General features: G+C 35.7%; 2 pseudogenes; both read right to left on the bottom strand.

Annotated features, from left to right (window-relative positions):
- Positions 1-5360: 5360 nt before the first annotated feature.
- LOC138163307 (vomeronasal type-1 receptor 1-like) lies at positions 5361-6292 on the bottom strand (annotated as a pseudogene).
- Positions 6293-14148: 7856 nt separating this feature from the next.
- Positions 14149-14975, bottom strand: LOC138163306 (vomeronasal type-1 receptor 1-like; annotated as a pseudogene).
- Between the last annotated feature and the right edge of the window lie 12138 nt (positions 14976-27113).

The raw sequence follows: 27113 nt of genomic DNA, 5'->3' as shown, positions 1-27113 counted from the left end.
AGGTCAAAGAGATAATTTAAAAATTATTAGACTACCTGAAAGCCATGATCAAAAAAACCTACCAATCATTCTTCAAGAAATTCTGAAGGAAAATTGCCCTGATGTCTTAGAACCAGAGGGCAAAATAGAAATTGAAAGCATTCACCAATCACCTCTTGAAAAAGATTCCCCCCCCCAAAAAAAAAACTCCTAGAAATCTTATAGCCAGTTTACAGATTTCCCAGGTAAAGGAGAAAATATTACAAGCATCCATGAAGAAACAAATTGAATATTGTGGAAAAACAATTGGGATAATACAGGATCTGGCAGTGTCTACATTGAGGGATCAAAGGACTTGGAATATGATATTCCAGAGGTCAAAGGAGCTGGGATTAAAACCAAGAATCATCTACCCAGCAAAACTAAGTATAATGTTTCAGGGGAAAATATGGTCATTCAATGAAATAGAGGACTTTCAAGCTTTCGTGATGAAAAAAAACAGAATCGAATAGAAAATTTGACATTCAGATACAAGAAGAAAAAGAAACATCAGAAGGTAAACAGGAAAAAGAAATGATAAGGAACTTATCGAAGTTTAGCTATTTATACTCCTACATGGAAAAAAAGATAATTGTGAATGTACATACTGTGAGCTTGCTAACAAATATTTATATTGGTACAATGAATTCCTAGAAACAAAATATTTAACACAATGCATAATGGTACATGTGATTGTAATGTAATAATTTCAGAAATTCATATACATTTTGGTCTCAGAAAGTAACAGGCTTTTTGCCTGAAAGTAGAATGAAAGGGAAAATTTCTTCTCAAAGACATAATTAGGATTTCGCTGTCATAATAGCATGAAATTTGAAGAGATACAGATTTTAAAACGAAAGGCAACCAATTTGAAAAGGAGGTCCAGAATCCTAAGGAAGAAATTGATACCTTGAAAATTAGAATTAGGAGAAGTGCAGTCAGTAAAATTATAATAGATCAAAAAATTATTTAACTAAATATAAATAATGAAAAAAGAGAAAAGAAAGTGAAACATATTATAAGAAAAACAATAAATTTAGAGAATAAATCAAGAAGAGAAAATGTAAAAATAATCAGACTAACTGAAAATTATGATCAAAACCAGAATCTTGATACAGTGATACAAGAAATAATTAAAGAAAAATGCCCTGAAGCATTAGAACAAGGAGGGAAAACAGAAATTTAAAAAAAGTCCGTTGATCACCCCTTAAAAGAGATCCTATGAGAAATACATGTAGGAATATCCTAGTCAAATTCCAAAATCCCCAGATCAAGAATAAAATTTTAAAACCATCAAGATTAACAATTTAAATATGATGGTACCCAAGACCTAGAAGTTAAAACATTAAAGACCATAGGTCTTGGAACATGACATATCAAAGCATGAAAAAGTTATGCATTATCCTGAAAAGAAAAAAATGACTTTTGATCAACTCTCAGTCTTTTCAGACTTAAAAAAATCTGAATTTAATAAAAGATTTGACATCTTGTTTCAAGACATAGGTCTTGGAACATGATATATCAAAGAGCAAAAGAACTGGGTGTCTACCCAAAAATATGATGCCCTGTAAAGTTATGCATTATCCTGAAGAGAAAAAAAAATGGACATTTGATCAACTCTCAGACTTTTAAGACTTAACAAATTGAATTTTATATAAGATTTGACATACAAGAGGCAATAGAAACATAAGGTACATACAAAAGACTGATTACAAGCGATTCATAATGACAGATCATTTACTTTTTATACATGTAAAACGCAAAATGGATGTCCAAGATTCTTATTAATAATTCAACCTCTCATAAGAAAGATTGGGGTATACCAAATATGATATTAATCTAAGAAGTAAAATCACTTAGGAACCACTAAAAAGAGTAATTATTTTATACAAATGATGTGCAAGAGGTAGAATTGATACAGAGGAATTAGATGGAGGAGGAGGCTGGAATTTCTGGTAACCTACTTTCATAGGGAATGGGTTTAAGAGGGAAGAAGCCATACATATTTCGAAGAGTATAAAAGTCTTCTAAATTCAGAAGAAATGGTAGGTGTGTAGGAAGAGAGGAGGTCAGTGGAGGGATCATTAGAGGTGAGCGTGACTGAATATGTAAAAGGGGCATATAGAAGGGTCTTTAGATTTATGGTAATGAGATGATAGAGAGAGATCATTGGAGAGGGGTAAGCAAGTAATAGGAAGGCAAGGTATCATATAGAAGCAAAGTAGAGGCAGCAGGGAAAAGAAACATGTCATATCCACAAACATAAAAACAAAAACCAGGAGTAGAAACTGTTTAGGAAAGTATGTCTATATATGTATTTATATACATATATGTGTATGTATATGTATATATCTATAGCTATAGAGAAACATATCCAAACTTAATTTTAGCTTTCTGGGGGAGGGGACAGGAGAAAAAAGAAAAAAAGTACATAACAGAGAACAAAAGAAAACTTATATGGAAGCAAAGAAAAGATGGACAATTCTCAACAAAATGTGTATTATTTATCATATAGGCTTTCTTGAAATGAAAATTTGTTCTTACATATTTGAAACCCTCACTTATATTCTTCTTTGCACATGACATGCTTTTTTCTTTCTTACTTTGTATTTAAATTTATGAAATGTTTTTGTTTCATTTCTCTACTATGTATTTTTGTTCTGACTTTTGATTCTAAAATTCAAAAAATTTAAAAAAGAACAAAGCTCTTAGAGATATCATATTAATGCCAATTTCTTATTATGTTCTCTATGATAAAATAATCATTGAACAAAAAGATTCAACCTTCTATTCCTGCCCAATACAGTTATTGGGAAAAAAAGCATTTCCTTGTAAAACTTATACTACTTAGAAAATACAGCCTTTATTATTCAGTAATTCAACTATGTTTCATACATGGCTCTTACTTATCGTGGACTTTTAAAAAAATTGTTTTTTAGCATTCATTCATTCATTTACATATGTTTTTATTCATAGTTTTCAACATTCATTATTATAAGACACTGAGTTCCAAATTGCGCCCCTCCCACCGTTCACCTATCCCCATGACAGCATGCAATTTGATATAGGTTATACATGTTCAATCATATTAAAAATATTCCCACATTACTCATGTTGTGAAAGAAAAATCAAAGCAAACAAGAAAAACCACAAGAAAGAAAAAGAAAACAAAAAGAGAAAATAGCATGCTTAAATCTGCATTCAGAATCCATAGTTCTTTCTCTGGATGTGGATAGCATTTTCTGTCATAAATCTTTGGAAGTACCTTAGACCATTGTATTGCTGAGAAGAACTAACTCTATCAAAGTTAGTCATCACACAATATTGCTGTTACCTTGTGCAGTGTTCTCTTGGTTCTGCTTACTTCACATAGCATCAGTTCATGCAATCTTCCCAGGTTTTTTTTCTGAAATCTGCCTACTTATGATTTCTTGTAGAACAATAGTATTCCATTACATTTATATACTACAACTGTTCAGCCATTGCCCAATTGATGGGCATCGCCTTAATTTCCAATTCTTTGCTATCACAAAAGAGCTGCTATATTTTTGTTCATGTGGATCCTCCCCCCTCCCGCTTTTTATCATCTCTTTGGGATACAGATCTAGTAGGGGTATTGCTGGGTCAAAGGTATAGATAGCCCTTTTGATATATTTCTAAATTCCTCTCCAGAATGGTTGGATCAGTTCACAACTCCACCCATATTGTTATATACAGTTCAGCTTTTTTGCCTAGCAAACAATCATAAGGTGTGTTTACCCCTCATAATTTCAGAATCATGAAGCAAAATCTTGATTTTTTTTTGTCTTTGATAGTACAGTTAGCAAAACCTAGTTATTGCTTTGAGGAAATATACAAGCATCATTTGTGCCTTAGGAAGTATTAAAAATTTTGCAGAATGGGATCCTGATATCAAACTTTAAATTTCTGTTTTTAATAACATGGTTTAAATTTCATAAGACAATATTTTTAATAAAGCTAAATCAATAACAATTTCATTTAATTTTAAGATTCAATGTAATGAAGAATAAACTTTGTGAATGACAGTGTTACTAACTTCAAGGTATGGAAAATTGGGTAAGAGGAAAGAATTGTTTTGAATTACTTTACATGTAAATGTGTTATTTATATTGGCTGGAACTTTAGATTTTGTTCAATACTACTTTTTATTTTTATATTGAAATCTGAAATGACCAAAGTGTAAAAGACTTTCCAGTGGACACCCGAAAAGTAAATAGCACTACCAAAATATGGACCATGAATCTCTAATGCAAAATTATGCATTCTTCTCATTTTAATATGGGACATGGACATCCACACTACATATACTATCAATATCCCCTGAAATGTTGATAATATTTGCAAATTGACTCTTATCTCAGTATCTGTCTCTTTCTCTGTCACTCTGTCTCTCTCTGTCTCTATCTCTTTGTCTCTGTCTCTTTCTGTCTCTCTCCATCTCTCTCTCTGTTTCTCTCTCTCTCTCTGTCTCTGTCTCTCTCCCTCTCTCTGTCTCTCTCTCTGTCTCTGTCTCTCTCTCTCTTTCTCTCTCTGTCTCTGTCTCTCTGTCTCTGTCTCTCTCTTTGTCTCTCTCTATCTGTCTCTATCTCTGTCTTTCTCTGTCTCTCTCTCTATGTCTCTGTCTCTGTCTCTCTCTCTGTCTCTGTCTGTCTCTCTCTGTCTCTGTCTGTCTGTCTGTCTGTCTCTATCTCTCTCTCTCTCTCTCTCTCTCTCTCTCTCTCTTCTCTCTCTCTCTCTCTCTCTCTCTGTCTCTGGGTCCCTCTTTCTCTCTGTCTCTCTCCACATCCCAACAGCAACCTCTCATTATTTTATTAACAAAGGTCAGTCAATTTGGGATGTATTTGAAGATGAAGTAAACCCATTTTTTTAATCTTATTTTTAAGATATAAACAGTACAGGTTAGATGAATGGTTATTAGCTAAATCTGCATAAGAAGTGGAAGCTAGACACAGAGAATATGTAAACTTTCTAAGAAAGGGAAATAAATTTAAAATTTCTGCCAACTACTTTCTATCTTTGTAGGTCTGGGCAAATCATTAATATTTCAGGTCCTTGGTTCTGTTACAATATTAGTGTATTGTACTTGATGATCATTAGGCTGTCTACTTTCTAGGAAGGATGGCACCACAGCTTGGAATTGATATCAAACTTCAGTGAACATTCCTCTCTTTTCTATTGGTTATAAAATGTTGTTTTTCTTCTAGGCAGAATGATCAATATATAAAGGAGCTTACTTTGGAGAAAGTATAGTGATAGTTTTCTGATATATTAAATTTAATGCTTTGCTCCATGTCCTTTTTTTTCAGAATAAAACATTTGAATTAAAAGAGATTTAAAAGAGACTTTTTAATCTTCTTGAAAGAAGTACAACAACTGGGGATCTGGGAGTCACTTCTGAATAAAACAAAGGGACTGACTATTGGGTAAAACAAGTTAAAGAAAACAGAGACATGTACCATCCAATGGTTTGTGTCTTTAGAATTGTTCATTATAATACTAAGGATAGAACTGAATGAATAAAAGCATACAAAAATGTTCATGAACAACAAGATGGCTTTCGTGGCTCTTATCTCAGGGGAGGCACTGAGGTTGAGGTTAATGTTATGTATGTGTTGGACTTCCAGTGGTGTTTGTACAAAACAAGCACCATGTAAACACTACTAACAGCCATGATCCCCACAAACACAATATCATAACATGATTTCCAGATAAGAATTTTTGAAGTACTTAAAGTATGCATGTCTATAAAACAATACCCTAGCTTCCTATCTAGGTTACTGCTTGTGTTGTTCTTAGGGCCACTCACATGAAGAGGTACAACCACATCCATCATCAGATTGAGTACCCATATAATGAAACACAACAGAGCAATATATTGTGGGGATCTTGCTTTGAATGCTGCCCATTTGGGGTTGCCAGAATTGATGGTGATGGCCTGGAAGACACTCAGGAGGGAGGTGGTGCAAAGAGAAAGCCCCCGAGACACTCTTTGCAGATAACACAGTATTTTACATGCAGTGTCACTCAGAAAAATTGTCTGGTTGCTAACCTGGATTGCCCCTGGTATTTCCCTGAACAGAATTATTATGATGTGGGAAAAGGCCAAATTAAAGAAAATCACTTCAATGGGTCTTATATTTTGACTAGTAATTATATTAAAGCCATATAGGTAAAGAACTAAACTATTTCCAAAGAGTCCAATTATAATCTGAAGTATGTAGAAAATGCACAGGATATCATCATAAGCTTGCATTCCTTATTATTTTGGACAGAAAAAATATGATCTAAAGTAACCTGGGAAGGAAGAGAGAAAATTCCGTTATAACATCCAGCCTTCAAAATAAGATTCCCCACACTTCTCCCCAATCAGATGATGTTTGGTAAATCTTATTTATTAAAAATACAATTGCAGAAAATGCTTCCTCATACCAACTTTTTTTCTTTACTTGATGGTGAAATTATTCTTATCCATCAACGTTGTAAACTGGTTGCACGTTTAAGAAGGAACTATTACTTTTATTATATTTTTATCTTCTGTGTCTATGTATTTATATCATCAACTCTATGTAAATATACCTCATTTTAAGAAGGACATTGATATTTTAAAGATTAACTTGTTACTATCATGACAAGGAGGATCAAGGCACAAACTTAGGAAAAGACAACAGTTTCAAAATGGCTGCATATACAGTCTCAAATAGAAATGTAAATTTATCTCAGGCCCAAAAAGAACTCTTTGAGCAGGTGAAAAAAATTATTTAAGAAAACAAATATAAAAGTAGAAAAAAATTGCTGGGAAATAAGAGCAATGAAAGAGAATCATCAAAAAGAAATCAACAACATGGCAAAAGAAATGCACAAAAAATATACAAAAATCACAGAAGAAAGTAACTACTTAGAAAATAGAATTGACCAAATGAAAAAGGAGGTACAAAAGCTCATTGAAGAAAATAATTCCTAAAAATCAGAATCTGGCAAATGGAAACTAATGATTCCATTAGACATCAAAAATTAAGCAAACAATAAAAAAAAGCAAAATAACAAAAAATGAAAATGTAAAGTTTCTCAATGCAAAGACAACTGACCTACAAATTAGATACAGGAGAGATAATTTAAGACATACTGTAATAACTGACAGCAATGATCAAAGCTGGCTAGCATTTTTCTAGAAATTATCACAGGAGATTGCCGTAATATCCTAGAACCAGAAGGCATAATAGAAATTGAAAGAATCAACCAAACATCACTTGAAAAAGATCCCAAAACCCAAACTCCCAGGGATATTAAATCAAAATTCCAAATCTCTTAGATCAAGGACAAAATAATGCAAGAAGGCAAAAATAAATAATTAAAATATTGTGCAGTCATGGTCAGGATTATACAGGATTTGAAAATGTCTACATTAAATAAACTGAAGAGATGGAATATGATATTTTGGAAAACAACAGTCCTAGAATTATAACTAAGAATCACATGCCCAGGAAAATGGAATAAAATTCTTCAGGGGGAAAATATTCATTTAATAAAATTAATTTTAAAATTCTTTAAAGGATTCCTAATTAAAAAACAAGAGTTAAATAAAAACTTTGACCTCAAATTCAGCATTCAAGTGAAATATTAAAAGGGAAGAAATAAAGAAGAAAGAAAAAAAAACAGAAGAGGTTCAAGAAGGTTAAACTGTTTATATTCTTATATGGCAAGATTCCATGTGTAACTCTCAAGAACTTTATCACTATAAGTGCAATTAAAAGGACTAAATACACAGATGGGTGGTGAAGGCAAGAGATTACTGTAATGGAATGATATATTAAAGAAAAAAATTATTTTTCACAGTTCCACATCTGTAAAAATGAAGGAAATGTCCAACAAGTCTAGGATCTTCACCAAGAAAACCTTTAATTCAGTAATTATGAGTCAGAAAAAAACTGAAATGACTGCAAACCCAAGTCACATATATTTACATATAAAATATACCTAGGTATAGAATTTTTTAAAAGTTGAAAGGGAGAAAATAAAGATAGAAGCATCTAGGGAGGCAGAGCCAAAATGGCCGAGTAAAAGCACAAATTTGGCATGGTCTCTGGCTTCAACTATCTCCAACACCTCTAAAAAAATGACTCTAAACAAATTTTAAAGCTACAGAACCAACAGAAATAGAGAAACAAATCTCCTGTTGATGGCTGCCTGGCTGTCTTACAGGAAAGGTCAATTGCAGCATACTGGGAGCTGAGTGCAGTTCCCAGTGAGCCAAAGTTCTTGCCCCAGTGTGGCCCTCTCCAGTGCCCAGGCCAGCCAGAACAGATTTCAAAAAAGTGAATCACCAGCAGCTGTGGTGGTTTCCAGACTCCTCAACCCATAAACTCCAAAGAGGAAATAAAAGGTCAGGTGGGAACTCTGTTGAAAGGGTGAAATAACCTCTGTTCTTTAAAGGATTCCTAATTAAAAGACAAGAGTTAAATGGAGGCCTGGTGCTGCCACGTGGCTGCCTCCACAGCTCCTGGCCTGAAGATTGTAGGGGGACTGAGAAACCATTCAGAGGGTAATTGCTCTTGCTTTGACCTGCATGGATCTGGGTCATAGTCTTGGGTGGTGGTCCTGTGGTGTGTGGACAATGAGCCAGAACTTGTGGGGGCTGTAGAGAGGGCACCCAACCAATAGCTCCAGAAGCTGCAAAAAAACAAGCAATTTGGGACAAAACTCTCCATTCTATAAGTAGAATTCTACCACTGCAAATAACTCAAAATTCAAGTAACTGGCAAGATGAGGAAGCACAATCAGACCATACTTTCCTTTTTGGGGGACAAAAAGGATCAAAACATGGAACTGGAGGAGGAAAAAGAAGTCAGAACTGCTGCAAAAGCTTCCAAGAAAAATATGTTGGCCATGGAGGAGCTCAAGAAGGCTTTTGAAAAATCAAGTTAGAGAAGTGGAGGAAAAACTGGGAAGAGATATGAGAAAGATGCAAGAAAATCATGAAAAGCAAGTCAACAGCCTGCTAAAGGAGACCCAAAAAAATATGAAGAAAATAGCACCTTAAAAAGTAGACTAACTCAAAGGACAAAAGAGGCCCAAAAAGCCAATGAGGAGAAGAATAACTTAAAAAACCAAATGTGCCAGATGGGAAAGGAATTTCAAAAACTCACTGAAGGGAACAATTCCTCCAAAATTGGATTGGAGCAATTGGAATCTATTAACTTTATGAGAAATCAAGATAGTATAAAACAGATCCAAACAAATGAAAAAATAGAAGGTAATGTGAAATATCTCACTGGAAAAACCACTGACCTGGAAAATAGATACAGGAGAGATAATTTAAAAATTATTGGACTACTTGAAAACCTTGATCAAAAAAAGAACCTAGAAATCATCCTTCAAGAAATTCTCAAGCATAATTGCCCTGATATTCTAGAACCAGAGGGCCAAATAGAAATTGAAAGAATTCACCTCTTGAAAAAGATCCCCCCGAAAAAAGTTCTAGGATTTTCATAGCCAACACCCAGAGTTCCCAGGTCAAGGAAAAAATATTACAAGGAGTCAGGGAGGAACAATTTTACTATTGTGGAAACGCAGTTAAGATAACACAAGATCTAGCAGCTTCTACATAAATGGATTGAAGGCTTGGAATATCATATTCCAGAGGTCAAAGGAGCAAGGATTAAAATGAAGAATCAGCTACCCAGCAAAACTGAATATAATGATTCAGGGAGTAAATATGATTATTCAACAAAATAAAGGACTTCCAGGTATTCTTGATGAAAAAAACAGAGCTGAACAGAAAATGTGACTTTCAAATACAAAAACAAGAGAAACATGAGAAGGTAATGTGAAAAAGAAATCATAAGGAACTTATTAAAGTTGGACTATTTACATTTCTCAATATAAGGATAGCAAAAGGGTATACACACACACACACATATATACATACACACACATATATGAATGTATAGTAGGGTATGTAAAAATATACATGTGAGTGTGTGCATATATGTGTACATGAATACATAGAGAGCCCAGAATGGGTTGAATATGAAGGCATGATATCTTAAAAATGAATTTAAGAGATGAGAGAGGAATATATTGGGAGAAGGATAAAGGGAGAGATAGATTAGAGTAAATTATCTCATATAAAAGAGAAGAGAACACATTACAGTGAAGGGGAAGAGCAGGAAGGTAAAATGGAATGGGTCAAAGTTACTCTCATTGAATTTGTATTAAGGAGGAAATAACATACACATTCAATTGAACACCTTACCCAACAGGAAATCAGGGTTGAAGGGGATAAGAGGGAGGGTGATAGAAGGGATGGCAGATTGAGGGAGAAAGTAGTTAAAAGCAAACCCTTTTGAAAAGGGACGGGTCAAAGTAGGAAATAGAACAAGTGGGGGGAGGGATAGGATGGAGGGAAATATAGTTAGTCATTCACAATATAACTACTATGGCAATATTTTGTGTATCTATGAATGTACAACTTATGTTGAATTGCTTGTCTTCCCAGTAGGGATGGCTGAGGAGGGAAGAAGGGAAAGACTCTGGATCTAAATGTTTCAAAAAGCAAATGTTAATGCATGTTACATGCTACTGGGAAAAAAGATATACAGACACTGGGGTATAGAAATCCATCTTGCCATACTAGACAGTTTTTTTTTGGGGGGAAGGGGGAGAATATAATAGAGAACAGATTGGGGAAAGGGGTATTCAGTAGGCTTTCTATTTTGGGGGGGGTGTAGGGGAGAGATGGAGAAAAAAATGTGTAATTCAAAATCTTGTCGAAATGAATTTTAAAAACTAAAAATAAATAAATTGAAAAAAAAGAAAGAAGCATTTATTATGTACCTAGTAAGTGACAGGCAATTTTCTAAGTATACAACTCTGAAAAAAATGTCTAGTTATTCCCATTTTACTGTTGGGGAAACTGAAGGAAAGGAGGTTCACTGACTTATCCAGGGTCACACAACTCTTTAGGGTCTGACACTGTATTAGAATACAAGTTTCCTGGCTTTAAACCTGAGACTCTTCTTGCTGCTTCACATTCTACTGTGTGGTAAAGGGAAATTGAAAAGTGTCAAGATGAAGGAGACAAACTGAGCAAAAGCTTATGTGAAGAGAGGTTTATAAATTACTTTTGCTGTTACTGTTGTTATTGTTATGAGCATTATCATTAGATGATGGGAAATAAATAGAATCACTTAAAAATGATTTATAGTTAACATCAAATTAATGGTATTTAATACTGGCAGAACTAATTACCAATTCAAAATTAGAAAGATGACATTTTTTTTCTAACCAGGAAGCAGTCATGTAGAAATTTTGATTAGACAAATATTTCACAACATAATGGAATCCATAATGATTAATTAGGAAAATTAATCTGTTAAATATCACTGATAAAAAACATATATCTAAGAATAAAATGATTAAAAAAAAGGGGGCGGCCAGGTGGCTCAGTGAGTAAGAGCACCGGCCCCAGAGTTGGGATGACCTGGGATCGAATCCGGGCTCTGATGCTTAGCAACACACCCAGAAATAACTGGCCGTGTAACCTTGAGCAAGTTACTTAACCCCAATTGCTTAAAAAAAAAAAGAATTAAATGAAGACATGAGAAGAAAAAGTCATTGCCCAATAGGTGAATATTAAAAGACAGAAGTTGTTAATAACTTTCAGGAAATATCACACTCTTATCCGTCTTCAAATGTGTGTTGCTGTGGCCAGAAAGGGCAATATATAAAGAAGTTGAGTTTTGAGAAAGTAAATAATTTTCTGATTTTTCATGACAATCTGTTCCGGTGTCTTCTTTTTCAGAATAAAAAAATTTGGACTGTGAAATCTAAGAGATTTTACTTTTTAAATATTAATATTATATGTCTCTATGGTGTAACAGAGGTTTATTCTGAGATCTTGGTAAATGGGGAAATGACTCTTTTTTGAAAATATTACAACGATTTGCAATCTATGAATCACTCCTGATTAAAACAAAAGGACTGACCATTGGGTAACAAGTTAAAAACACATTAGATGAGGAGGAAACCTGATAGTTCTGGTTACCTTCTTTTATGTGGAATGGGTTGAAGAGGGAGGGACAGCCAGATGGTAGAGTGAGTAGACCACCAGCCCTGGATTCAGGAGGAACTGAGTTCAAATTCGACCTCAGACGCTTGACACTTAGTAGCTGTGTGACCTTGGGCAAGTCACTTAATCCCAATTGCCTTGCCTTCCCCCCTCAAAAAGAAAGAGAGAGAGAGATGAGAGAGAGAGGAAATAGGTACATAAGAATTCTGAAGCTTAAGACATCGTTCCATCACCCCAAGGAGCAGGGTCCAACATTAACATAAAAGTTTAAAGTAAAAAAAAAAAACACGGGCTCGGGGCAGCCAGGTAGCACAGCTAGTAAGAGCATTGGCCCCAGTGTTGGGATGTCCTGGGGATTGAATCTGGGCTCAAACACTTAGCACCCCCCCAGAAACACCTGGCTGTGTAACCTTGAGCAAGTTATTTAATCCCAACTGCTTAAAAAAAAACATAGGCTGGAAAAAGTAGCAACAACAAACAACAAAAAATTACCTGATCCCTGATCATAGATGAACCAGAAGTCCTGGAAGAGTGTTTCAGAGGCCCTGGGACCACACTGATGATTTGTGTTGAATTCTCAGACCTTTTTGGTGGGTCTGTGTTGATTTCACAGATAGATAGTGAATTGATGATGGTGCCAGCAATGAATACGAATGTTATTGTGGCTCTGTTAAGCTTTGTCTTCCCAGAATTGAAACTGTGAAGGACTTGAAGTGGACTGGACACTGTGAGCTTCAATATGGAATGGGAACTAGACAAGGAACTGGACAAGGAGCTGGACAAGGAGTTAAGAGTTGCCTACCTTTGAATCTAGGTGACAGGTGAGTAAATTCAGGCAAAAGCTGGGACCATAGAAGAGGAACCATGGAATTTTTGTGCCAGCCTTGAGTCAAGATGAAAAAACCTCTTTTGGGATACTCAATGCTGACTGAGAAGATCATAATTTACTATGACCTAGGGATGTAGAACTTTGACCTTCATACTTTGTGTCCCTTTAAGGAGCCTTGCTCCTTAAGGATGACGGACTTACTGAATGATTGTACTTTGTGTCCTTAAAGAAGCTTGCTCCTTAAGTATGATTGAGTCAAGGACATACTGAATGATATTTTTTGTTTGATATCATGGGGCCACTTTGGTGAAAACTATGTGACCACTTCAGTGATAAGTTGTTTATGTTATAACATTGTGAGTATTGTACTTTGTTTTCTGTGAATATTTTTCTTTAGTTTACTGCTGAATAAATAGAGGTTTCAATATACTATGTGAACAGAACCTTAAAGCTATTCACAGCAGCAGTCCTCTGGAAAGCTGCTCACATTTGTCTTTACATGTTCTCTCAAAAGATTGGTTTACATTGCTTTACATGTTCTCTCAAATATTGGTATCAGAGTCCTCCTCTCTCTATAGGAGGTCTCCTCTCCCTACATCACCAGACCAAGAGAGCACTAACATATGGATTAGCCAGGGCCTTTTGATAATGGCTAACCATCCTTGCATAAGCAAGTACTAAGGCAATATCTCACCTCAGAATATATATTCACTTTCGACTAATAGGCTCAGAGCCAGAAGGCATGCAACCTACATAATTCAGCAGAGCTGTGAATTATTAGGATTCAAAGGAGATTGATCCTTCACATGTTTACAATTTTTCATGAGCCTAGGAAATTGAACTCCAAGAAAAAAAAATAAATAAATCCCACCTTGCTCACTCTTAGAGACCACAATTTCAAAATTTTACCAACCTTCAGTGAACATTCCCCTGTTCTCATTTGGACCCCAAATTTCTTATTATTGTGGACAGAATGATGCATATAGAAAAGAGCAAAAACTTCAAGAAAGCAAAATCATCCTTTTCCGATTGAGAAAAACTCCACCTTTGAGCCAGTGTCCTCTTTTAGGACTGAGATTTTAGTTGGTTTTTGTTGTTGTTGTCGTTGTTCCATGATGCTAGGTTAGATCTACTTGTTCTGAGATCTTAATAGCAGGGATAAGAATTGTTCATCCTTTTGAAAACATTATCACACTTGATGATCTGTGAGTCGCTACTGATTAAAATAAAGTGATTCATTGAAGAGTAAGAAGAGGTCAAAAAGACAGAGATGTATATCACTATTTCTCTCATTAGAATTTTCCATTATAATTACAAAGTTGGAAGCAACTGAATAAAAGCATATAAACACAATCATGAGTAACAGGATGACTTTGGTGGCTCTGGTCTCTGGGGAGGCAATACTGTTATGAAGGTGTTGAACAAAACCAGCACCGTGTAGCCACTGGCAATAACCATGAGCCCTAAAGACTCTGAATCATAAAATGTCTTCCAAATAACAAGCATTGAGGCAGAAATAGTATGCCAATCTACAGAACAAAACCCTAAGTTCCTATTAATGTTACTGACTTTGTAGTTCTTAGGGCCACTCACATACAGAGCCACAACCACATCTGTCAACAGATTGAGTCCCCATATGAGGACGCAGGATGGAACAATGCCCTTGGAAGCTCTAGCTTTGAGGTCTATCCATTTAGGGCTGCTGAAACTTATGGCAATGGCTTGAAAAATACTTAGGAAGTAAGTAGTGCAAAGGGAAACATCTCGGGACAATCTTTGTATATAAATTATGATTTTACATTCAACATCACTCAGGAAAATTTTCTGGATGTAAACTCGGATTGCCAATGGAATTCCCCTGAAGAGAATCATCACAATGTGGGAAAGGGCCAAATTAATAAAAATCCCATCAATGGGTCTTATCCTTTGGCTAGTGATTAAGCTAAAACTATACAGGTAAAGGAGTAAAACATTCCTGAAGACTCCAATCATAATGTGAAGCATGTAGAAAATGCACAGGATATCATCATAAGATTGCATTCCTTGTTCTCTTAGAAAGAAAAATGATATTCAGATGCAGAATAATCTGGAAGGGAAGAGAGAAGATTTTTATAGAGCTGCAAATTCAAAGTGAGATTCCACCCATGAAATAGGAATTATTCTTATTCTATTTTAATCTTATGTTTATATATTCAATTTTCTCTGTGTGCATGCCTCATTTAAAGAAGATTATTGATAATGTATAGATTATTTAGAGACTTAAGACTGATATGATGATCTTACAAAAAATATATAGTAGGACACGTTTCAAGAAAATTGAGATGTTTAGCCTTGGCAAAATAAGGCTTCAGATAAGCTACATGGCAAATATGAGAAAAGGCCTTATTCTAAAGGCATTCTACATTTCATATGAGAGACAAAAATTTGGATGAGGCTATGAAATTGCATAAATTAAGGTGAAATTTGGTGGTCCATTAATAAAATCTTAGAAAAGAATCATTTGTGAGTGGCTCATATGCGGAATTTTTTTTTCTCTTTTGTCTCCAAGTTGAGAAATGAAGAATTTTGGGGAACAGCAGAGACTCATATTTAAGTTTGGTAAATTAAAAAGAAAAGTTTTCAGAGTTTTTAAACAGTCAACTAGGCTGTCCTGAAAGGTAATGAATTATCCTTTACCAAATACTAGCATTTAAAGTTTGAATGACTTCATATAGAGAATAGAGTAGGCAAGATTCTTTTAAAAGTAAGTCAAACATAAAGACCATTTGAAAGCAGTTTCTTACATCAAGTTCCCTGTCATGCCACCCTTCATTTTTTAAGAAGCTATGCTGGATTTATCAGGCAACATCAAGGCCATTTGGGTCAAGATGCTGATACACCTGTACTGTCTTTGGTTATATATAACTGATTAAAAATCCTGTTTTTGGAGTTTCTGTAGTTGATGAACTAAATTTTTATGACCTTCCTCAGGCCACTTGTGATGGCAGGGAAAAGAAAACTGGTTTTAGAAGTAAGCTATTGCTATCACAATGCTCTCATATTCTCTCACGTCAAGGATAATGGTCGCTCTAATATAGGCACATCCATGACCATAGAGAAACATTCAATTCAAAATTATTACTACAAATGCAGCTGTCATTAAGAATCTTCCAAGTACATATTTTGGGTATATCAAAAGATTTATAATTCTGAGAATATGCTCTAAGACTTGAAGAGTCTTCCAAATCAGAGAAATATAAACACTGACCCACAAGGAGATGCTAGAAAAACAACTTTCTTAAGGCTGCTATTGTCCAAATTCTAGATTTCTCTCTTGTTCTCCAGATTGACAACACAAGCAGTTTTAGGTCTATGCAAAAAGTAAGTTTAGGTGGGGTGGCTACGTGGCACAGTGAATAGAGCACTGGCCCTGGAGTCAGGAGGACCTGAGTTCAAATCTGGCCTCAGACACTTAACGTTAGTTGTGTGACCCTGGGCAAGTCACTTAATCCCAATTGCCCTTCCAAAAAAGCAAAATAAAAAAAAAGGAAGTTCAGGCAACAATTGTTTTATAGTATAATAGAAAGTAGGTTCAAAAGGCAAGAGATACTGGTACTTCTTCCATTCTAGGGTCCTTTAGATTACATACTAGACAGTAAATCAATTGCCTGCCTTCCTGATGATGATGGGAAATTCATGCAGGGATATATCACTTAGTATTATAGAAAGTAAATCCCTTTTTAAAATTTCTGATGGTAGTAGAATGAAGGAATTACATTAGGCTTTGGGTAAGATATATACATACATATATGTATGTATATACACATTTATTTGTATGTAGATATACCTATTGAAATATTTTAACCTATATCTTTTCACAAATGATGTTGGTTTCTCTGAAGCATGCAGCAAAAATTATATGCCAGCAAGTTATGGTTCAGAAAACTTTGGATTGGCTTGCAGCAGGTAAATGGGTTGAAGCACTCTTCACTGCTCACTAATGGCATGACCACTAACATATTGTTTAATTTCTATATGTCTCACATTTATATAAATAAAATGTGGATAGTTAGCATATAAGTTTTTTAAAAGGATCAAATTATATTATACATGAAAAAACTGCAAAATACTGACCATTTTTATATATAATTTTTATATATATTTTATACTGACCATTTTTAATTTAGTTCCCTAGGGATACATGCAGAATTATGAAAAAAAACCTTTTTTTCTTTTTGAATGGGGGAAGAGAGGGCAATTGGGATTAAGTGACTTGCCCAAGGTCACACAGCTAGTACGTGTTAAGTGTCTGAGGCTGAATTTGAACTCAGCTCCTCCTGACTACAGGGCCGGTGCTCTGTTCACTGTGCCACTAGCCTCCCCAAAACAATAATTTTTTGAGGTCAACATCACGATTTCATATTCAGATGTCATCCATTGTTAATTCATTGTTTTTTTCTGACTTTCCAATATATACTTAGTCTTTTTACTATTGCTTGCTGACAATATTCCCTTGTAACTCACAGTTATTCTCTTTTTGTCTTTTATAGATTTCTAAGATGACACAGTAGAATTCTGTGGTTTTGTCTATGTCTCTCATAGTCTCATCATTTTAACTAATAAATTTTCCTGAGTTCTTTTATTATTTCAGTATCTGCTTCATCCACATTGATAATTAGACCAAAGCATAAGACAGTTCCTGGCATACCTCGTTGCCTTGAAAAACAATACCCAAAATGGTATTATTTTAAAGGCCTCTGTCCTTAAATGGATATATCAAGGACTTGCTCAAAATATGTTCATATTGCTGCACTGAATTTCTGAAAACTTTAAACAAAATGCAGCATCATGATTAATAAAATCATAGCATAGTAATTTCAAACATTCTTAATTATTTATTTGTCTTTGAATATATGAGTCATTTTGTCTTAAAATAAGCTAAAAGCAACACTTTTCCTCAAACACACAATAGGAATTTTGCTGTGAGAATGCAATTCAACTTATGGAGACATCATCTGTGACTTATGTTTAGAAGCATTTGCACTGATGCTCATGGCTCCCAGGTAAAACACTGCTTGTATTTAGGCCACATGGCTAAAAATTAAGCATGTCTTCATACATCCTTAGCAATATGATTGAAGAATCTCTGTATTCCCACCCCTGGTCAAAAAAATGATATATATTGGACTATAAACCAAGAAACAGCTCAAGGATTGAGGTAGCTAGGTGGTGCTGTGCAGAAAACACCAGCTCTGGAGTCAGGAGGACCTGAGTTCAAATTGAGCCTCAGACACTTGCTATGTGTCCCTGAGCAGTCACTTAACCCTGTTTACCTCAGTTCCTCCTCTGTAAAATGAGCTGCAGAAGGAAATGACAATTCCATCTTTGCCAAGAAAACCCCAAATGTAATCACAAAGAATTGAACATAATTGAAGTAACTCCACATAATTGAAGTAACAATTGAAGTAACTCCATAATTGAAGTAACAATTCAAGGAAATCTAAAAGTTCATAAAATGACTCAGGAGTGTGTAACTGATTTCCTAGGGGTTCTTAGTCATCCCCAAAAAGGAATTAATGTATATGATTATGCTATCCAAGGTAGGAAACTTCAGTGTTTACCAGGACCCAACTTTCTCACCTAAGAAATTAAGAACAAGTCTTTATGAAAATGGACATGCAATTCATGCCAGAGCTGTAGAATATAAAAAGAGAATTAATTTTAAAGAGAAACTGAGAATTCTGATAAATATTACTGTGGTGTCCATATGTTCATTTTAGACTAGACACTTTGTCTATCTTACACACTTATTAAACTAATCACCCAATTCATTGGGAAGAGAAGAAAAGAAATGATTACAGAATGTTTTGCTAAGAAAGTCATAGTGGTCACTGGCAGTAAAGCATAAGAGCTGGCTCTTTATTTTTCTCCCAAGGAAATATTACTATCTGTCTGATCATGAAAAAGTCACTTAACTATGAGTGGTCCTTAGAATAATATAAGATTTTTCTATTATTGATCATTAAATATAAGCATCTTTATGGGACATGAACAAAATTGCAAATGTTTTGGATTTATTTTGCATGAGAAATCTTTACTGAGCAATGCAAGGTATTAAGTATTTTTTAACGACCCTTGTGTATGTCAAAAATGTGACAATCACTTCACAAATATATAACAATTATTATACTATAAAAAACCCTAGGAAATGAGTGGCATTATTATGTTCATTTGACAGCCGAGGACACTGAAGCAGAGAGAAATTAAGTGTCTGGCCCATGGTTATGCAGATGATAAATGTCTGCAACCAGGTTTGAAATCATGCCTTTCTAACTCCAGAGACAAAACTCTATCCATGACATTACCTAACTACTAAAAATGGTAAAATTCTCATTAATTTTTTCAAGTATTCTTATTTAGTTAAATATGTTCTCTCTCATTGAAATGCTAATTTTACAATTAAATATATATAAACAATATCTATTCATAATTGCTCAATATGCTGTGAGCTTAATCATTTGTTTAGCATTATAGACATTATTAATATGTCTGTATTAATGTAAAAATGGAAGCTGAAAATATATAATTTGAACTGAAATCTTATACACATTTCTGATGTATATATATACACACACACACATATATATGTATATGCATATATATGTGTATATAGCTAAAAATGGCAGGCAGGTTGTGTCAACAAAGTGAAACAATAACTGTATTTCTTTTTCTTTCTTTCTTTCTTTTTGTTTTATTTCATTTTGCTTTTTTTTCAAATGCTTTTACTTCTGATATACATCATTCATTTCCACCAGATTTTGAGTTACAAATTTTCTCCGCAATTTTCCCTTACCAACCATCACAAAAGAGCAGTCCCACAGGATATCCCCTCCTCCAATCTGCTCTCTCCCATATTTTCTCTCATACCCCTTTTGACTTTTCCAGTGGATCTCTATGCCCCAGTGCCTGTATATCTTATTTCCCAATTACATGTAAAGTAGTATTAATAATAGTATAAATATAAATATGTATGTGTTTTATATATATATATATATATATATGTATTTGATTTTAAAACTTTGAATTCCAGATTCATTCCCTTCCTCCCTTGTCTCCCGCCCTTACTGGGAAGATAAGCAGTTCAGTATAAGATGTACATGTGTAGCTAATGCAAAACAATAACATAGTAGATATATTGTAAAAGACTACTATATTTCCCTCCCTCCTATCCCACCTACCTCTTGTTCTATTCTCTACTTTGATCCCGTCCATTTTCAAAAGTGGGTGCTTCCAACTTCCCTCCCCCCCAGCCTGCCCTCCCTTCCATCATCCCCCCTCTCATCCCCTCCCCCCTACTCTCCTGGAGGGTGAGATACCCTATTTAGTGTGTATTTCATTCCCTCCCCAAGCCAAATTCAGTGGGAATAAGGTTGACGCATTCCCTTTTGCCTTCCTATTCTTCCCCTCTATTGTAACAATCTTCCCTTGCCTCTTCTGTATGAGATAGTTTACCCCATTCTGTCTCTCCCCATTCCCTCTCATTATATTCCTCTCTCACCTCTTAATTTCACCTTTTAAGTATCATCCCTTCCTGTTAAATTGGTCCTGTGCCCTCTATCTATGTATAATTGTAAACATATATACACACATTCACATATATGTTTTCATATACCCTCATATATAGACATATGTATATATTTCTAATACCTTCAACTACTGAGAAAAGTTTAATAAGTTACAATTACTGTTTTTCCATGTAGGAATGTTAATAGTTCAACTTTGATAAGTTCCTTATGATTTCTTTTCCCTGTTTACCTTCTCATGCTTCTTTTGCTTCTTGTATCTGAATGTCAAATTTTCTGTTCAACTGGTTTTTTTCAGCAAGAATGCTTGAAAGTACTCTATCCCACTGAATGACCATATTTCCACTGAAACATGATACTCAGTTTTGCTGGGTAGGTGACTCTTGGTTTTAATCCCAGCTCCTTTGACATCCGGGATATCATATTCCAAGCCCTTCAATCCCTCATTGTAGAAGCTGCCAGATACTGTGTTATCCTGATTGTGTTTCCACAATATTCATATTGTTTCTTCCTGGCTGCTTGTAATATTCTCTCCTTAATCCAGGAATCCTGGAACCTGGCTATAATATTCCTAAGAGTTTTCTTTTTGGGATCTTTTTCAGGAGGTTATTGGTGAATTCTTTCAACCTGTATTTTGCCCTCTGGTTCTAAAAAATCAGGGCAGTTTTCTTTGAGAACTTCCTGGAGGATGATTTCTAGGTTCTTACTTTGATCATGGCTTTCAGGTAGTCCAATAATTTTTAAATTAGCTCTCCTGGATCTGTTTTCCAGGTCAGTGGTTTTTTCCATGAGACATTTCACATTGCCTCCTTTTCTTTCATTTGTTTGGATCTGTTTAACAGCATCTTGATTTTTCATAAAGTCATTAGCTTCCATTTGCTCCAATCTAATTCTGAAGCAATGATTCTCCTCATTGAACTTTTGAGGTTCTTTTTCCATCTGGCAAATTCGGCTTTTTAAGGCATTCTTCTCCTCATTGCCTTTTTGAGCTTCTTTTGCCATTTGAGTTAGTCTGTTTTTTAAGGTAGTAGTTTCCTCAGGCAGGCTGTTGACTCTCATTTCTTAATTTTCTTGCATTGTTCTCATTTCTCTTCCCAATTTTTCCTCCACTGCTCTTATGTGCTTCTTAAGGTCCTCTATGGCCTGTAACCAGCTCATATTTTTCTTTGAAGCTTTTGGTGCAGGAGTTCTGACTTCACTGTCTTCTTGCTGCTCCATGCTTTGCTCCTTTTTGTCCCCAAAATAGGAGTCTAATGTTGAAATCTCCTGTCTGCTTTGTTTCCTTTGCCTGGTCATGTCGCCCCTCGGTCACTTCACCCCTGGGCTTTTTGCCGCAGTAGGACTCTGCCACCAGCCAGGGGAGATTTTGTCCCAAACACTGGGGTTTTCTCAGCTGCCAGAGATATTAGATGGGTGACCTCTCTGAGGTTTCCACACACTCTGGCAAGCTGGACAAATACCCCAGGGCCTCCACCCTAGACAGCAATCCAGATCCAAGAAGGTTAAAGCAAGAGTGATTACCCCTCAGACTGGTGCTTGGTCCCCCTACACTCTGCAGGCCAGGAGCTGAATCTGCCTCACCCAGGGGGGAAAAGCCAGGTACTACCACTTACTGGCTCCCAAAGTCCAAACTTCTCTGACCTCTCACTTTGTTTTTTGCATCTATTTGTTAATAAATCTGGAATCAACCACAGCTGCTGGTGATCTGGAGTCCCTCCAGCCTGCAGCTGGTCAGTCCTTCACTGGGGCTAAAACCTTGGTGTGGAGCTGTGTTCAGCTCCCAGAGAACTGTGCTGGCCTATTCCTGCCAGCCTGCTGGGCTGTCCTCAGCAGGAGGTTAGCTTCTCTGTGTCATTTTGTGGGTTCTGTACCTCCAAAGTTTATTTATTGTCCCCTTTTTACATGGATTGTGGAAGATGGAAGCCAGAGCCGGGAGGAGGTCCTGCTTCTACTCTGCCATCTTGACTTTACCCCTCAATAACTGTATTTCTTACAAATTACATTCACATGTGTATGGATAAGGAAAGATGAGATATTTAGTGAAATTCCTCATTGTATAAGTTTTTATTACATGGGCACATGTAATGAGAGCATCAGTCACAGACCTACATAGGATAACTTTTGAAGGGAATTACTGTCAGGAGGATTATTTTACAAGTGCATGAATCCTTTATAAGACTATAGTTGTATACAAAGAGGAAGACACTACTGACTTTGTGTTTTGTGAAAACATTTGTCAAAAGATATAACTAATACCAAGGGAGTGAAGATTGTCAAAAGAAGCATATTGGGGTAGCTAGGTGGCACAATGAATAGCGCACAGGCCCTGTTGTCAGGAGGACTTGAGTTCAAATTTGGCCTCAGAAACTTTACACTTTCTAGCCATGTGACCTTGGACAAGTCACTTAACCCCAATTGCCCTCCCCAAAAAAGGAAAAAATAAAAGCATATTAATTTAGACTGTAACACACTTGATAATAAATCTTGAATTCCTGAAAGTAATAAGAATGACCTCTTCTTTATTAACATTCGGAGTCAATAAAAGTCAATTATTTCAACAGCAAGGTAGATTGTTGTAATGAGAATGTAAATTTTAAAGATCTTCCCTGCCCCTAGGCTAAAGTGCACCTGAAGCCTGGGGTGGGAGGCTTGTTTTTCAGTAGATACTTCTTGATTGGCCAGTGAGTCAATAAGATTGTTACATTCTCTGAGCCAGGAGAAGGCTATATAAGCCCTGATGTGTAGCTTTGTTTTGGGGGCTCACTTTGAGAAGTGTTCTGTGATTTCATCTGTATTCTGGGAAGCCATTGTCCAGGGCCCCCTCGGCTTTGAAGAACCCAGATGTGGAAACCCAGATGTTGATTGGGTATGGATGTAATGGTTGGACAGTTTGGAAATCTGTCTACTTGATCTGTTTCTGTCTTGATAATTCTGCCTGTACATTTTGAAGTTCAGGGTGCTGACCTTTTCCCCTGAACAAGGTAAACGATATATCTGACTGATTAAAGTAAGCTTGTTAACCCATTTTGAGTTGCTTTCCTTTAACAAAGCAGATCCAAGAACCTGTGCTAGCAGCCACCCTGGGAATGCTGGGGTGCTTGCCACTACAATTGTGAAAAAAGATGTTTTTTATTTGTTGCAAACTAGCACTAAATGAAGATCTCTGGGGCGACTAGGTGGCACAGTGAATAGAGCACTAGCCCTGGAGTCAGGAGGACCTGAGTTCAAATCCGGCCTTAGACACTTAACACAATAACTAGCCATGTGACCTGGGCAAATCACTTAACCCCAACTGCCCTCCAAAAAAGGAACAAAAAAAATGATGATATATCATCAAGTACATTTGACAGGAGAATTAGTTTTTGTTTCAAAGAAATCTTAGATTCAAGGAATAGATATGGAGAAATTATCATTGCTACGCTCAATGAATTTATTATAGTGTATTTAAAGAAGAAGACAGAGGTGGGAGAAGTGATAAGTAGGTACAAGTGATTAACCTTGAGGTCTCTCAATTGAAGCAATTATAAAGTGTAATACAATAATCACATGCATTTAGAAATATATTAATATTATGGATGAAAGAAAGACCCTGAAACTTGCCCTTGGTTACCTATAAAGGATTTTTTTTTGCAAGTTCAAGAGAAAGTATTTCTTTAAAACAGCAGTTTAACAATCTTGAAGCCCATATTGCTTCCCAGTCAGAGCAGAGACCTGATAAAAAGGAATTTCTTTGAGAATAGTAGACAATGTAAATAGGAATACAGTGACTTTGTTTCAGACAGAAGAGGATCGATCACATGGGGCAGTATCATTGCTGCCCGCAATGTAAGTTGTAGAGTCTTCAACAGCAAAAAGAAAAACTGTAATCTTTAGAGACATTGATTGGCATCTCATATATAAGCAATATATGCATATATATATATACATCCATGCATATATGTGGAGCATATATGCAGGTATTTACATGTATATTTATATATAATGTACACCCAGGTATATCAGAGAGAAAGAAAGTTAGAAAGAAAAAGGAAGGACAGTCAAAATGAAGAAAACAAGGGAATGAGAAAGGAAAGAAGCATTTAGAAAGTATCTACAGCATGTGCGGGCAATTAGCTAAGTAAGCAAAACTCTGAATAAATACATTGTTATTCCTATTAGAGAATTGGGGAAACTGAGGGAGATGAGGTTCAGAGAGTAGTTCAGGGCCATGCAGTGTTTAAAATTGGATTAGAATTCTAGTTTCCTGAGTTCAGAGCCAGTCCTCTCTCCATAGATTCACATAATGCATTGGGAGAGGAAGGGAAAGGGAGTAGAGAAGAAGGTGGAAAGAGATGAAAAAAAAATTTTTGGGAAGAGAGTTTTATACATTTTGTTAATTATAATGTTGCTATTGTCATTTTAAAATAAATATTAGCATTATTTAAAAATTATTTCGAATAATAAATAGTAATTCCTTAAGAAATTAGTAATCTTTTATGTAAACTTAATGATATTTAATATGTGCTCATGGCCAATTAATTAGAAAGATGTTATAATTGCAAAAAGAATAAGAAAATATCAAATTATATAGGACTTCTTTGTCATGTAGGATATGTTCCCTACTTCTAATATAAATTTCTGCACCCCCTTTAATCTCATAAACACATCTGGCCAGTTATCTCACTTTTTCCTACATCCCATAAACATTGAGGTATATTCCATATGAAATACATGGAACAATCATCTAACTAATAGAAATAAGAATGAATCACTAGCCTCTTTTATTTATTCAAAAGAATAAATAAATCTAAAAATTCATTCATTCGTTTATTTGGTTATTTATTTAGGTAATATGTATTTATGTAACACAATTCCCTGTGCTGCAGACATTGACAGGATGTCAGGAAAAAGTTCCAAGCTCTGTTGCAACTTGTATTTAAAATCCAGTGGAAGAGACCATGGCAGGATATTTAATAGGGCACCATGCAGACTCCCAGGAGCTCTCTGCCCTCCCCTTTTACAACCAAGTCTACTAGAATGCAGCCTCCCAAAGGTTTTCCTATCAACATTTAATTAATATTTCATATGCATAATTTTATGCCAGCCTCTTCCCTCTGTACTCATGCCTACATTATTTTGCCTGATAGAATCCTTGGCAGATTTGATTGCTTAGTATCAGCCTGTATATTCTGGAAAAAACAAACAAACGAACCAAACCTGGGGATTGAATGGGGACAGAGTCACTTCTCTGCCAAAGAGACACTCCAATATTGAAGCTACTGCTGGAAGCATCCTTAGGCTATAGTTGGTTCAATGGCCTGTTCATCCTTATTATTAGTATTACTATTGTTAAAATCTGGAAACAAAATGAAATGATTTCCCTAAGATGACACAGGTAGTAATCAACAGTCAGAATCTGAACCCAAGTCCTATGCCTTTAAATTGAGTGTCCATGAATTTCACCATGATTCATGGGCATCCAGGGTATCTAAAGGCATAAAGGCAGAGAGCTGGTTTTTCCCAATTTGTGAAAAGTAAATTTTACAATGTAGAAAGTCACTAAATCTTTAATTAACCATGAATACTGGAGTGGCAGAAGTAGATTCATAGAAAAGAGTAAAGGAAAAGACAGAGGAAATGATGCAGGAGATAGGAACGAAGGGTCAAAGACTGTGTTGAGAGCACCTTCCAGTTTGCAAATCAAAACTACATTCACCCTAACTGGCATTGAATGCTATCTAGGAAACAGAATAGGACAGTAAAAGAGGGCTACATAGCAGACAAAAGCACACTCGTCCAAATACACTCTCATCAGCCATGACTCTGTGTCACTTTGAAACAGTCACTGACTCTCTCTTGGTCTCAATTCCCTCATCTGTAAAATGTGGGCTTTTAGATACACTTCTCTGACTGCTCTGAACCTCTGAGTCTATATGGGCACAGGAAGAGAAATTAGGCTGTAGAGCATTTGCTTTAACAATCCCCACAGGAACTCTCATCCACATTCTTTCAAAGACCTGCAGTCTGAGTGGGAGAGCAGGGAACAGGATCAAGCTGCAGAGCCTGAAGCCATTTAGAGCGGCAGTCAGAGGGCTCTAAGGTTGGTAAAGTCAGTCAAGTAAAGTAAATCAGTTCTCTGAGCTTGCAGAGGGAGGTTGTTGGACAGCTCACAGTGGCTTTTCAAAGACATTGTGCCCAGATCAGAGATCAGAGCAGTCAGCTCCTAGTTGGGATGAACTCGTTTTCTTGGTCTAATCAGAAAGGGCATAATTAAGACCTAGTTTTCTCCCAGGATTGCTACCGTGCATTGACTCCTAACATCTTAAACCATAACCTGCTGAGTACTGCACCTACACACACTACCCTTAACCTGATTGAGGACCACAGTAGGGAGGGGACAAAATCATAGATACCAGAAAAGTACCCAGGGAAGGATAATATGTCCTTGCTGTAATTTAAAGATGAATAATACTTTTTTAGGCTTCATCTACAAGGTGTCTTCTGTATCCCAAACACAGAGAGAAGTAACATCTTTCTCCTAGACTGGATTTCTATGAATGTCTATCTCTATGACAGAAGTGGAAAATTACTCACCAATGTGATCTGTGCTGCCAAAGCAATGGCTAGAATTGGTTGT

The sequence above is a fragment of the Petaurus breviceps genome, unplaced genomic scaffold, assembly GCF_028583685.1.
Source record: "Petaurus breviceps papuanus isolate PSGF00001 unplaced genomic scaffold, PetGlider_PUasm1.0 188, whole genome shotgun sequence".
NCBI classification, from domain to species: Eukaryota; Metazoa; Chordata; class Mammalia; order Diprotodontia; family Petauridae; genus Petaurus; species Petaurus breviceps.
This window is presented reverse-complemented; position numbering and strand designations above follow the sequence as displayed.